Genomic DNA, 15,129 nt, shown 5'->3' on the forward strand with positions numbered 1-15,129 from the left:
TATGTTCTATGTTCTAAACCGGAGCACCCGGAGGAAACAGGGAGAATGTGCAAACTCCACACAGACATGACCCGAGGCCGGAATTGAACCTGGGTCCCTGGTGCTGAGAGGCAGCAGTGCTAACCACTGTGCCGCCGTGCCAATCATGATAATAAACAAATAGGATTTTCAAACAGAGCACTGAATAAGGTCCCATTTAATGAACATGCCTTTAGAAAAAGTTCAGAAAAAGTTTTCAAAGGAAGATGGAACTGGGAAAATGACAGGAAACATTAATGACTATAACTGTAATTGGGAGCAGCAACCTGTTGGGAAATACACACTCAATCTACAACTATTTCATTCTTAATTCTAATAAATTAACATGTAACCTAGTTACATATTCTTAATTTGGTGACTGTAAGTATAAATGTCAGTAGAAAATAAACACCTTTGTAAAGTTATGGGTAAAATGGTTCTTCAGAGTTGTATAAGTGACAAGGCCATATTTTAATCATGTACAGCTGCAATAATTCATCTGATACTTACAAATTTCTGCATGTCATTAGGTATGTGTGAAGGTGACCACTTTATTTTCTGTATGCTTAGCACTATGGTTTGTGAGTTAAAAATTATCCTAAACTGAAGGGAGTGCTTTAGGTTAGAACAACAGTTGCTTATCGGAGCCGTTCATCTTTGGACTCATCAAAAATTGGGTCAGGAATGATAGAGAAAGAAATCAGGTCTGGATTGGCAGTGGAATAACCTTCCGCATTTCACTGGCTGGAATTTTCCAGCCCTTCACGCCGGCGTGATCTTCCAGTCCCACCGGTGTGAACAGAAATTTCAATGGCTAGCCAATCCCGCCATGGGGAAGCTGATGACAGGGGGGATCTGGAAATTCAAGCCGTTAAATATATTATTCTATTTTTGACAGTGTTCTGGTGAAACTTAGCGATCTTTTCCTTCCTTATACCAAGCTGATGCAAGGTCTGTTGGAGTTTCAAGCTACAGTTTCTGTGCACCTTGTGGTCCCTGGGATGAAGGGATTGTCCTATGCTGCGGAATTGAGTACAGAAGGCATATAGTCCCTGGAGTTTAGAAGGAGAAGTGATTTAATTGAAAATTTAAAATGCAAAGAGGCTTGACAAGGTAGATGTTGAGAAAATGTTTTCCCTCACCGGGGCATCACAGTGTCTGAAACAGTGATCTCCTTTTAGGTCTGAGGTGAGGAGAAAATTTTTCATTCAAAGGGCTGTGAATCTTTTGGGTTCTTTGTACCCAGTGAGTATAAAAGGTCAGTTCAAGAAAGAGGTTGTTAGATTTTGGGCGATTGAGTGAATTAAGGGATGTGGGAAGGTCAGGCTGAGATACAAAATTGGCAATGACCTTACTGAATGGTTGAACAGGCATAAGGAGAAAAATAGCCTCCTTTTTCTATTTCCAATTTCTTACGTTCTGCAATTCGTCAAACCTTCAAGGTCATCTTGTATTTTTTTAAATTTTGAATTTCCCTTCACACACCGACAATATTTTCTTTGCTGGTTTCTCTCAGGCACAAAACGTTTCATGTCGGAGGGTGACATGCAAATAGATCGGGGCATCTATTTTACCTTCCATTTCATTGCAGAAATTTGGAATTGGCAAATCATATGTTAGTGATAATGAGCTAATTGGGAGAGAAAAATATATCATAATGTTATTTAGAGACAGCTTAACTCAAGTTAACAGGCCAAAGCAACATCACCGTAATTACCTTGAGCTCCTCAGTATTATTTCTAAGTTCATTTAAATCTAAAAGTGACACAAATTCTGCATTTATATTGTACAAATTATTTCCACCTTAATTCTGCCCTCATCCATTTTACTTCTTTCAAAGTTGAGTGGATTAGGTTGATTGGCCATGCTCAGCTGCCCCTGAGTGTCAGGGAGATTAGCAGAGTAAATATGTGGGGTTGCTGGGGTAGGGCCTGGGTGGGATTGTTGTCGGTGCAGGCTCGATGGGCGAATGGCCTCTTTCTGCACCTTAGGAATTTTATGATTCTTTAGTATTTGCTCCCATTCCAATTTGCTTACATTTGAAAAGACAGCAGCTTTTGAATTAGCATTCATTTGAAGTGAATGATCATTTACTTACTGAGACTTTTCCTTTCTCAGGATGTTTCCCTCGTTCTTTGTGATTACAATGTTCTTCAAAACCGCATGTCGCCTGCAATACAAATAGCTTTTCTCTGGAACCTGATTGGAGGGAAGGTGAGCTGGGAAACGAGGCAAAACAAAGACCTCCTTGATGTGAGGTGGATTTCTTGCAACCTTTGGCATTTTCCACTTGATGATAATAGCTTTGGAGACCTGAGCAAACAGACTTTGAGAGACGCAGATTGGGCGGTTGAGAAGGTGAATACCCATTTTCGCTCAGACTTGTATTGTATCGATTCCTCTTGGGACATGTAACTCCGGCAGTTCCACGTGGAATGCTTTCATGTTGCAGTTCATCAGAATGATTGTTTGCATCCAGACACAGGGACCAGGCACCTTCATCCTCTGAAACTGTAGAACCATTGCACTGACTTGATCTTCTTGACACTGATTTCTCTTTGGCTTTCCTGTTCAAGGGCTGTGACTGATGATTACGTATGATGGAGGGTGTTATGTTTGTAATTTTATCAGATGATTCCATTCCAAAAAGCTCAGGGCCTAGAAGAGAAACCTCTTTTTTTGTCTTCTTACTGATGTTGTATGCACAACTATTTAGACCCTCATTTCTTTCTTTATCTCTTCGATTATAATCATCATTAGTTTGAGTAAATCTAGTACCCGTGTGTCTCACGTTTTTGTCTTGTTGGTTCTGTTGATCAACTTGCAATGCAAGGTACAATGGACAGTCCTCCATGGCAGTTTCATTACAGAACTGCCCAGTTTCACCACTGTTCATCTTCAAGGATGCCACATGACTAACACAGTCCTCCAGAAGCTGAGCCACATATATATCTGCCTCTTGTTGCCTTGAATTGTTGGAATTACTTTGATGATCCTTCTTTGGTCCCGAATGGCAATCTCTTTTGCTAAAATTGCACAATGGGCCAGATGTGTTACCAGTGCCAAGTAAAGCAAAGCAAGAAGGACACAGCATTACCTCAGCAAGATTGGATTCCACTGATTCCCTACAGTTTGGACAAAGACGCGTCTTACTGATTTCCACTATGATCATAGATTTTGATGTTACTGTAGATTCTCCTGTTGAAACCGTTGTACTCTTCAGCTCTCTGTGTGGATGAGGTGTCAACAATACCTGCTTCTTTAGCAAGCTATCTGGAACAACTTTACTTGTAGAGCTATGTTTGCTCTGCAAAAACCCAGAATCATCATGCCCAGGCATCAAATGCGTCGACAAGGAAACAGCATCATTTGTTGATTCAGCAAATGGGGAAGTTGCATTTTGACCATGAAGATTCTTTCTATGTTCATTTTTTCCATTCAGTCTCATTGATGTGGCTTTGGCCAAATTGTTCACACTACTGTTTTCCAATACTCCTTCCGTATCAGCACAGGAAACAGAATGGCTGGCAGATATGTTTGTTGAACTGATTATGTCTGTTCTTGATGGATCATGACTTTCAGCATTACTTTGAACATTGAACCCCAACACATTTGTCTCTGTCTTTTGCCTAAGCCAGTTTACTAGGCCCATTGCCAAAGAAAGTTCAGTGTCACAAAGTTTTAACAAGCACTCTTTGCCTTTCCAACCGCCCTGGAAGAACTCATGGCAGTTGGCTTCCACCGTAGGAGATGGAGCCATGTTTTCTTCAGCTCCAACATAAAAACTGTACATGGACAAAGGAGTTTGGGGTTGAGCCTGAGCATTTTGCAAAGTGGACACTTCCTCATCTAAGATAGGACTCATCCTGGGTTCTTCTGGATCATAAAAAAGTTCATAAAGGGCATCGCCACTGTAACTGTCCCTGGGAAATTGCCTACTTACACATGGACTTTGTGAACGTTTGCTTTCATCCTCTTCTTGCCCTGGGGAAAATGAGTCATAATATCCCTCATCACTGGTTGATGTTGATTCCTGATGGTCACTCTGCGGTGTCCCCAGGTCCATTGAGGCATCCAAATTCTTCTCTGCCTCCTCAACCTCTTCTTTCTCTGTGATGTTTTGTAATTCTAAAGGTGAACTAACTAACTGCTCATCGCAAGACTTGAGCTCCACAGAGTGTGTGCCTTCTACACTTACGGTTGTCTCGTGGACAATTTCATGTGCTGCATCAGAGTTGTTAATATTTTTCCAAAATCCATTTAGTTCCAGGCCGTCAGTCTGTCCTGGTGATGCGAGTTGCTCCCCTCCACCTTGGAACGATCCATTTGAAGGAGTTGGTTTATCTTCACACCTTTCAGCTGCATGTTTAAAACTGTGGCCTGCCTCTAATTGGTCAGTACTTTCCTCATCCGCAAAGATCTCCCCACAGCCGGTGAGGGAGTCAAAGCTCTTCAAAGAAGCAACGTCTTCACAGAGAGTGCTGCTACATTCATGTGAGGAATCTGAGGGTGGATCACTGTCAGTAAAATACTGTGCTAAAGAATCACCAGCATGAGTTAAAATCTTTGAACTTTTGTATATGCCTTTAGTAGGTCTTAATGTCACTCTGCCACTGAAGAATTTGGAGTCTGGTTTATGGACCTTGGATCCCAATGAAGTTACTTTCTCTTGCCTGTTTCTCCTCATTGTAAATAAACCCCTGAAGCCCCTTTTGGGTTTTCTCAGTGATAGACGTCTGCTTGTAATGCATTTTGTCATTGATGGTAATGATTGAGAGGAAGGACTTGGAAGCTCAAGTATTAAATTGTTAGATTGGCACTTAGCCCTTCTTTCTCGCAGCCTATTCATAACAAAAGGCCCAGAGGACATCGCAACTTCAGAGAAATTTATGGCATTAATAATTCTATCCTTATTTTTTTCTAGCGATGTCATAATCTTACCATCTTGCGGTTTCTCCAATTGAGTACTTTCTGAATCTTCTGCCATAGACATGAGACAGTCATGAGTCTTGCTTTTTCGTACGCACCTCTGCGCATTCCAAAATCCAAGTTGTTCCTCTTCTTTATCTCTTTCAGAAGTGCTCATAACGCTCCGAGTTTGTCTTGATTTCAAGAACAGTTTCTTTACCTTTTCATCTTTGCAGCTGCCTCCACTGCTAGATGAACATTTATTGATTGATCTTCGCTCAAAGTCGATATCAATGAAGGTCTCTGCGTTTCTAACAGCCTGTTGCAGGCTGTACTTGCGGAAATTTCTTGATCTTCTTGGTTCCATTGTCACGAGTCACAATTGCTCTGCTAAAAAGAGAAATGTGTTATTCATATCCTTCAAATTCACATTTTCATACTTCTGCAATACACGCGTGAGGAAATATGCATTTGGCAATTTGTTTTTGTGATCAGCAGTTTGAGGGAATGAGCTGAGAGAAAAGAAACATTTTCCCATCCTTGGTGCTGAGAATAAGTTTTGCAGGGTTAACTTTGCAAACGTGTGTCTAAAAATATAACTTATCTGCTACTTTAACAGAGCCATTAACTCATCTGTTTTAAAATGTGCAATAAATCTAGCAAAATAGTAAAGAAATGAATTTCTGAGAAGCTTAGTTAAGCGTTTACATGCAGCGTAATTTCAACTTCCCAGTGTCAACACTATACCACCGGAAGAGACAGAGTAAAAATCCTTCCACTCAACCTCAACAATCCCACCCTCAGAAGAATACACTTACTGCACCAGAAAATCATTTATCATCCCTCACATCAATCATCCACCTTCAGATTGATAATCTATACCAATTTATAGGCATCCCATATGCAATGGGAACTTCAATGGGAAAGCACACACTTGATCCTCATGCAACTCTAATGGCCCATGGTAGATCTGGCTTTCACCTCAACAATCAAAACTCAATCCCCGTCCCAATGGTGAAAGCTAATGCACTGGCCTGGATTTTTGCTTTGGGATTGGGTGCGCAGATACGGGACATTTCCCGGTCTTGTCAGCCTCACCCAGAAAAACAAGTCCTCGAAATAGGAATTTTCACTCTGGGGGGATGGGCTTGATTCGAAGTCAGACCTGCTGTGCCTGAAATGAGTGTGAAGGCTTCCAGGTGTAGAGTCGGGCTTGTCGAAAGGCCTGAATCTATGCTCTGGCAGAGTGTGAAAAGCAACAAAACAAAAAACATCCCTTCTGACCTCACCCCGCACACTCCACATGCCTTATCCATGCCAACCCAGGCCACTTCATCATAGAAACCCTACAGTGCAGAAGGAGGCCATTCGGCCCATCGAGTCTGCACCGACCACAATCCCACCCAGGCCCTACCCCCACATATTTTACCCGCTAATCCCTCTAACCTACACATCCCAGGACTCTAAGGGGCAATTTTTAACCTGGCCAATCAACCTAACCCGCACATCTTTGGACTGTGGGAGGAAACCGGAGCACCCGGAGGAAACCCACGCAGACACGAGGAGAATGTGCAAACTCCACACAGACAAGTCCCTTCATGCCCCTTTACCCACCCGCATACCATCCATGCACCTATGGCAAACAATTTTTTAACACTCCAGTCTCTTTTTTTTCAAAAATTATAATGGCAGGCCATTTAAATGCCTTGACAAGTCCTCTTGACAGTATTGGTGAGACTTGACAGATCTGACAGGTTCTTTTGACAAGTCTCTTTGACAGGTGCTTCTGACAGTTTTGACAGTTGATTTTGAAATGTTTGTTGACAGGTCCAATCAGTTTGACAGTAGTGGGTTTGTGTGCATTTTATGCATTTTTGTGCCTGCTTTTAATAATTCCAGAGAACATCTATCCTACCCCAAAGAGCACCTTCCCAATGGTGTCCTGGATTAGATCCAAAGGAGTACCTTATCTCTCCAAAGGGATACCTTCACTGCCCAAACAATTTAACCAAGTTCAGACCAGCTCTCAGTTGGTCTAATCTGCACACTCTGGTTTTCAAACTCAGTGGAGGCAGCCGATGACTTAAAAGTCAGCTGCCTCTGTAAACTGTTCATGCGTGAACCTCAGCATTCCCTCACCCACAGAAATGGAAAGTACTGTGTGTTTGGGGGTGTGACTTACTATTTCCGGGCTTATCTGTCATTTTTTGCCACAATGGATCGCCTGTCTGTCATGGTGAAAATCCAGGCCATTGTGCCACATAGTGCAAGGTAGGTGACAATGTTTGAGAATTGCAGGGTGGAGAATACAGGAATTGAAAATTTGAACGTGGGGAGACCTTTCTAAACCAGCAGATTATTTGATAGTTACAAAAATAGATAATGGCCTGAACTTTATGTGGTAGTAGCAGGCAAGCGCCCAAACGGGGAGACCATGAAATGTCATGAGAAGACACCGGGCGTGCATCCAGACGAAGCCAGTCAGGTTGAGTGTGCCAGAGGTTTTGCAGCTATTGTTGGGTTCTCTCACAGCCTAGGTGCCATAGACTGCACTCATGTGCCCATTAAGGCATCAGCTGCTCAGCCAGGTGCCTTTATAAAGGGAAAGGGTTATCATTCTATGAACATGCAATTAGTATGTGACCACAAGACCCAGATTGTGTATGTCTGTGCAAAGTATTCTGGCAGGATCCATGATTCACACATCCTGTGACACTCCCGGGTGTCAAAGCTATTCGTGACTCCAGCTCGGCTAGATAGTTAGTTGCTGGGTGACAAAAGGTATCCCATGACATCACTTCAGTACCCTAGGACATAGGCAGAAGAGACATACAATCAGTGTCATGCCTGCACAAGGGCAGTGGTTGAGGGGACTATTGGGCTGCTGAAGATGAGGTTCCACTACCTGGACCAACCAAGAGGTGCAATGCAATATCTTCCAGAGTGAGTGTCACGTATTGCTATTGCCTGCTGCATTCTGCACAATGTGGCTCTGGCAAGGGTGAAGTGATCCACTGTGGGCTGAGGATAACAAGGCAGCTCCACAACCATCAGAGCTAGACTACTGATGGATCTGATGAGGAGGCTGGACAGGCGTAGGGTGAGGACCAGGAGCCAGATTTGAGGAACCCTCATGGAGACAAGGACATCAGGGAGACCTTGACTGAATGCACCTTCAGTTGGGATGCCAAGGCATGGCTTCAATCTCATTGCAAGGGCAACACTATCATCACAACCATTTCTGAGGAGGCAATGCCATGAACCCAATGTCACCTCACAACTTCTATAATGAAGATTGTGGCCTGTGCTGTATATCATGAGGCACTGATGAGGCCTTCACCTATTGAACAGAAGAAAGGCACTCAGGGTATTGAAACAAAATCTTGACCAGAGTTACAAACAAGGAAGAAAATATAATACGGTTACTAAAATCACACAAAAACCACACATAACACTGATGAAAAGAATGGATGTCACCCATCACCCTGTGATCATGCTGCCTTAAACTTACATTTGCAAGTGCTACATCTTAGTACCCCTCCCCACTCCCAACCGACCCCTTGTTGACAGCAGCATTGGAGGCAGATTGCTGATTCTGCCATGGTAGTTTCCACCCTGATGAGCTTAGCAGTCATTGTCTAGCTGGTGAGGCCTCAGCAGAATCCATTTGGGAGGGTACAATCAATGACATGGCCGGGTACTCATTGCAGCCTTAGATGATGCCAAGGCCCCTGGCAGAGAGGTAAAGCAGCTGCCGCCTTTGTCCGGAGCTCCATAAGAGAAGCCCACAGAGATGATAGGCAGCTCGTCAACCAGCATGAAGTATGTCTAGACCTCCCTGCTCACAACTGATGGACAGGCACCAGGAGAGTCACTAGGTTCCTCATCCACTGGCGTGGTGGCACAGAGGTTAGCACTGCTACCTCACAGTGCTAGGGACCCGGTTCAATTCCCAGCTTGGGTCACTTTCTATATGGAATCTGCGTATCCTCCCCGTGAATGCATTGGTTTCCACCACATGCTCCGGTTTCCTCCCGCACTCCAAAAAACGTGCTGGTTAGGTGCATTGGCCATGCTAAATTCTCCCTCAGTGTAACCGAACAGGCGCCAGAGTGTGACGACTTGTGGATTTTCACAGTAACTTCATTGCAGTGTTGACGTAAGCCTACTTGTGACACGAATAAATAAATTTTTTAAAAGACCTCCCACACTAATAGAGACCTCTGACACAGTGTGTGTGTTGTCAGGTCCAGGTGCAACCCCAGGAACCACTGATTCTGATCCTTAGGCGGCCTCTCCATGATAGTCACCACTCTTTCAATGGAGGAGGTTGTGCACTCAGTTCTAAGGGTCAATGCAGTGCTCAAGCTCCTCATAGATTCCTCCTAGACAGACACCATGGCACGCAGACCCTCAGGGATCACTGTCACATCTTCCCGCATATCCCACTGGCTAACCAGCATCTGCCGCCTGATGGATGACTCTAGAGGCTCATCATCTACCTCAGACTCAGCGTGGTCCTTACGACTGTTGGCGCCCTGGGCACTCTCTGCCTCTGCCAGCTCCTCACGTGATGTGCCCTCACCACAGTGAACTCCAAACTGAGCCAATGCATTGTAAACCACCAATGTGCCTGTATCTGCGCTGGATCCACTCCATCTGACGAAGGAGCAGTGCTCCGAAAGCTAATGGCATTTGCTACCAAATAAACCTGTTGGACTTTAACCTGGGGTTGTTCAAACTCTTACTGCTGGTACTCAGTGCCTACAGTGCATGTGATGTGGGTGCATTTCTCAGCAGCTCCTTCTCAGGTGTCAAGGCAGGGGTCCTTGGGTTCATCAGTGTATCATGAGGATGATGCTTCTGAGGGATTATGCCATTATGAACATCCTCACTAAGCATAACAGTTGCGTGCCAAAACGGACATGTGCCTCACTGAGGCACTGCCAAGCAATGGTTCTCTGGGTTTGAACATCTCATTGGAGGTGACTCAATCCTGCTATTTGTGCCCAGTATCTTATCTACTAATTATATTCTAATCCTACTAATCCTATGAGACATCTACCTCTCTGAGCCCTGTGGACCATGCTCTCACTTGCATTCCATGTCCAGGGCATCTATTTCAAACATGGACAGGATAAGAATGTTGAGCACCCACCACCCATTCATGCGCGCACCAATGTATTATAGCTTCTCTTCTCCTGAACGTAAACAAGTGCATTCATTAGTCCATTCTCCACTGCAACACCATTTTTCTTTATTTTTATTCATTCAAGGGATGTGGGTGTCGCTGGCTAAGCCAGCATTTATTGCCCATCCTCAATTGCACTTTGGAAGTTGGTGGTGAGCCGCCTTCTTGGAACGCTGCTGTCCATGTGGTGTAGGTACACCCACAGTGCTGTTATGGAGGGAGTTGCAAGAATTTGACCCAGCAATAGTCAAAGAACGGTAATAACAGTTCCACATCAGGATGGTGAGTGATTTGAAGGTGAACTTGTAGGTGGTGGTGTTCCCATGCATCTGCTACTCTTGTTCCTTTAGGTCACAAGTTTGGAAGGTGCTTTCGAAGGAGCCTTGATGAATTGCTTGTAGATGCTATACACTGTGTATCGGTGGTGGAAGGAATGGATATTTGTGGATGGGGTGCCCATCAAACAGGCTGCATTTTCTTAGATAGTGTCAAGCTGCTTGAGTGTTGTTGGAGCTGTACTCATCCAGGTAAGAGGAAAGAGTCCTATCACACTCCTGACTTGTGCCTTGTAGATGGTGGGCAAGCTTTGATGAGTCAGGAGGTCAGGTGGTCACCGTAGGATTTCTAGCCTCTGACCTGTTCGTGTAGCCACAGTATTTATATGGCTAATCCAGTTCAGTTTCTGGTCAATAGTAACCACCAGGATGTTGAAACTGGGAAATTCATTGATGGCAATGTCACTGAATATTATGGGGCAATGGTTAGATTCTCTATTGTTGGAAATGGTCATTGTCTTGCTCTTTTGTGGCATTGAATGTTACTTGCCACTTGTCAGCCCAAGCCTGGCTGTTGTCCAGGTCTTGCCACATTTGGGCACAGACTGCCTCAGTGTCTGAGGAGTCATAAATGGTTCTGAACATTGTGCAATCATTAGTGAACATCCTCATTTCTGACCTAATGATAGCAAGAAAGTAATTGAAGCAGCTGAAGATAGTTGGGCCTTGGACATTACATTGAGGAACTCCTGCAGTGATGTCCTGGAGAGCTGAAAAGACAGACCTCCAAGCACCTCAACCATCTATCTTCCTTTGTGCTAGGTATAACTTCAAACAGCAGAGAGTTTCCCCTTTGATTCCCATTGATTCCAGTTTTGCTGGGACTCCTGATACCATATTTGAACAAATGCTGCTTTCATGTCTAGGGCAGACACTCACCTCACCTCTGTCACAAGTTTGGGGGCGGCACGGTAGCACAGTGGTTAGCACTGCTGCTTCACAGCTCCAGGGTCCCGGGTTCGATTCCCGGCTCGGGTCACTGTCTGTGTGGAGTTTGCGCATTCTCCTCGTGTCTGCGTGGGTTTCCTCCGGTTTCCTCCCACAGTCCAAAGATGTGCGGGTTAGGTTGATTGGCCAGGTTAAAGGTTGCCCCTTAGAGTCCTGGGATGCGTGGGTTGGAGGGATTAGCGGGTAAATTAGCGGGTAAAAAAAAAAAGGGATTAGCGGGTGGGGCCTGGGTGGGATTGTGGTCGGTGCAGACTCGATGGGCCGAATGGCCTCCTTCTGCACTGTAGGGTTTCTATGATTCTGTCATTAAGCTCTTTTGTCCATGTTTGTACCATGGCTGTGATGACATAAGGAGCTGAGTGACCTTGGAAGAACTGAAATTGATGTAAGATATGGTCCGCAGAAATTATAATTCGAAGTACAGTATGATCTTAATTATGAATGGAATGCGTGTCATCATGCCACTTGGAAATCTCTTTTGTAGTTTATACATTGTTATTCGCAGTTTATTAGTTACCTTGGAAAATTGATAAATTAATTAAAGATTATATCATAAATAAAATTATAAGAGGAAGGCAAAAACTTATACTGTTTGCTTGTATTTCATAAAGATATTTGCAGTTTCAGTAGTTAGAAATAAACATATCCCTTTAAAAAAAGACCATTGAAATTCCTTTAGGACCTGTGAATTTAAATAAATATCAATTACTTTAATGACTCCCATATTGATAATGCAAATTCACAGATGGCGGTTTAAGAGGAAGTTCAATGGGTGAACGTTAGACTTAATGTGCATCAAAAATAAATGCGATTTGCAATTCTTGTCTTTTTATTCCACCTGACTGTGCAATGAGGATGTATTGAGAATTGCAGCTCTGTTTCCCTTTCTGCTATTAGAGCATCCCACCTCTGCAGGGAGTCAATTAACTGGCGCCATTAACCAAGTAAACAGCAACAGCTGACCAGCATTCAGACTCAACAAGTACAACAATTTACTTGCTGCTGCTTCCACAGCTGCTATGAACTGACTGGCTTTCTGGAAAGTAAATACTAAACTCCTATGGGTGAACAAAGTGTTAAATATGTGATTTTTTGGGGGGGAAATAATTTGCATGAGGAAGAGTTCTTCATGTTGAACATATTTCCCCCACATACACACTCCTTGATCTTTTAGTACATTGTTTTTTGCCATAAGTTAGAGGCACTAGAAATTTGCATGATGGTCCTTAGCTCCATCCTCAAGAAAACACATCTCTTGCAAGTGATATTTTGCCCTTAACTCCAATTATTGTGCCCCTTTTTTTAGTGCCGACCTGCGCCTGTGGTCTGGGTTGAAACCATTTTATATGGAAGCATTACAGGCAAGAGAGAGAGAGATGGTGGATGAGGCTTTCCAGTCAAGGCTGGTTTTAATCGCAATCATTAAAGATGAAAGGTCAGATTGCAAGCAGACAACAATACCTAATCTTCACTGAGAAACTTTTGGATAATGCTGGAATATTGTTGTGTCTCTTTTGAGTAATGTAATTTTTAAAATCTATTTTGAAGTTTGTAGCCTGTCAGCAGTCAATGAAAGTGGCTGCTAAATGTTCTCTTCTGTTAGTACATTGAAAATCAAGGTGACTTTTTTCCATTGCATTTTGAGATCACAATGTATTCTTTATGTGTGAATTAGGAAAGCAGAATATGCAAAAATGTACATTGTATTCCATGTTTTTAATAAATTCTTCCCTATGTTGCAGCTCTTTTCCTCAGGACTATTTCAGATTAGATGTCAAGTGATCAACAGTATAATATAATAAGATTCTTAGGTTAAATTTGTGTTAGATTTGAAACTCGGGTTCCAAAACTCAAGGTTCCTCTGGAGGTATATAATTCACTCTTTTCTGGGAATGATTTTGTTGCTTGCATCACTCCAATTCTTGCTGATAAATTTAAGTTCAGTCATGTCAGTACAGTGACTATACCAAAAGCATCAGTAAACGCACATACAAAGTAGTTCCGAAGTTCACTGGCTATTGTGTGTGATTAATAAAATTTAAATTCTAGCACAGAGTTTGAGCATTAACACTCTGCACAATTATCAGATTCAATTAGAAAAATATTCAACAAATTACATTTAAGAATTCACAGAAATAACACAAACACATTGTCAACCATGAATAAATAAAAACACAAAAAATCCTGTGAACTAAATTTGTAAAATTGTCATGTCACTTCAAAAATCTCAAAGTACTTTGCATATTATTGCTGTGACTATGAAGCAGATTAATTGTGGTTTGTTTTGTAATGCAGTGCTTTCTAACTCCGTATCAATGGAACAATAGGCAGAAAATTGCCACAATAATGTTCAGCTAATATGTTTTTTGACCAGAATACCTGAACAGGTATTGTCTCAATTTGCAGAGCATTCCTTCCTTTTGGCCAGTTACGATATGATGCATGTGTGTGTGTATATATAATATATATTACTGTTTTCCATTATCACTAAAGATTGAATTAGTAAGAATATTTTTGACAAGGAGGGATGATTGGTAACATGGGCTGAATGTTCTCCTGAACATGAAGCATGGAATAGATGGGCTAGGGATAGATGGGTTAACTTGGTGGAGATTAAACTAGGTTAGCAATAATCAAAGGAGTATATTAATTCTAAACATTAAGAGTAAGCCAAATTATATACTCGTCACCAAGAAAAAACTCTTGCAAAGCTACGTAGAGGTTAAACAATGACAATTATTTTTTGAAGCCGAACACATTTAAAAAGTAAAGGTAGGTATGCAATGCAACTTGTAGCAAATTTAGTTTGTCATAGGAGTCTCTCACGTCAGATCCTGACTCAGTACTTGCACCATTATATTCATGTTGGTACAAAGAGAAACTACACAATACAGTTGTATGGCAGATGCACCCGTAAAATGGAAATTGTAAAATAATCAAAAGTAAGAAAAAAATGGAAGTCTGGAATGATAAGTGGAACCAATTTTTAGTATTATGAAAAAACATATCATTCTAATCTATCCTTCAACCAATATGATAATAAGAAAGAAACCAATTTGCATCACAAAGAATAACACCTGATCTCTGCATATTTTAAACATGAATCTAGGGAAGTAATGGTTCAAGAATTGATTGCCATGTTTCAGCCTCCTTACCAGTGATGTTTCACAGCATTGGACATAAAATGCATTAAACCCACATGTAAGCTGTCTTTCTAACACATAACACACTGTCCATGGCTATCGCTTTTGTGAGAGGACCACAACAAACCATATCACTTCTTGGCTTTTGTAAAGTCTTCCACTCATATATATAAGAACAAGATTATGTTATTCAATCCCTCAAGCTTGTTCCACTAATCAACTAGATCATAGCTGATCCAAACCTTGTTCCAGTTACCTGCCTTAATTGTGCAGTTGTTAATCTCCTTGCCTAACAAAAATATATTTGTTTTAGTTTTGAAATTTTGAAATGAGCTAGCCTCATCAGCTTTTTGGAAAATGAGAGTTCTAGATTTCCACTACACATTGTGTGAATTTCCTGACATCACCCCTGAATGACCTAGTTCTAATTTTAAGATTATGCACCCTCACTCTGGACTTTTCCACCAGACGTAATAACTTCTCTTTACCTATCCTGTCAAATTCTTTAATCATAATAATCATCTCAATTCCCCCTCATACCATTGTACTCGAGAGAATGCAAACATAGTCTATGCAACCTGTCCTC

This window comes from Mustelus asterias, chromosome 3, assembly GCF_964213995.1.
Source record: "Mustelus asterias chromosome 3, sMusAst1.hap1.1, whole genome shotgun sequence".
NCBI lineage: Eukaryota > Metazoa > Chordata > Chondrichthyes > Carcharhiniformes > Triakidae > Mustelus > Mustelus asterias.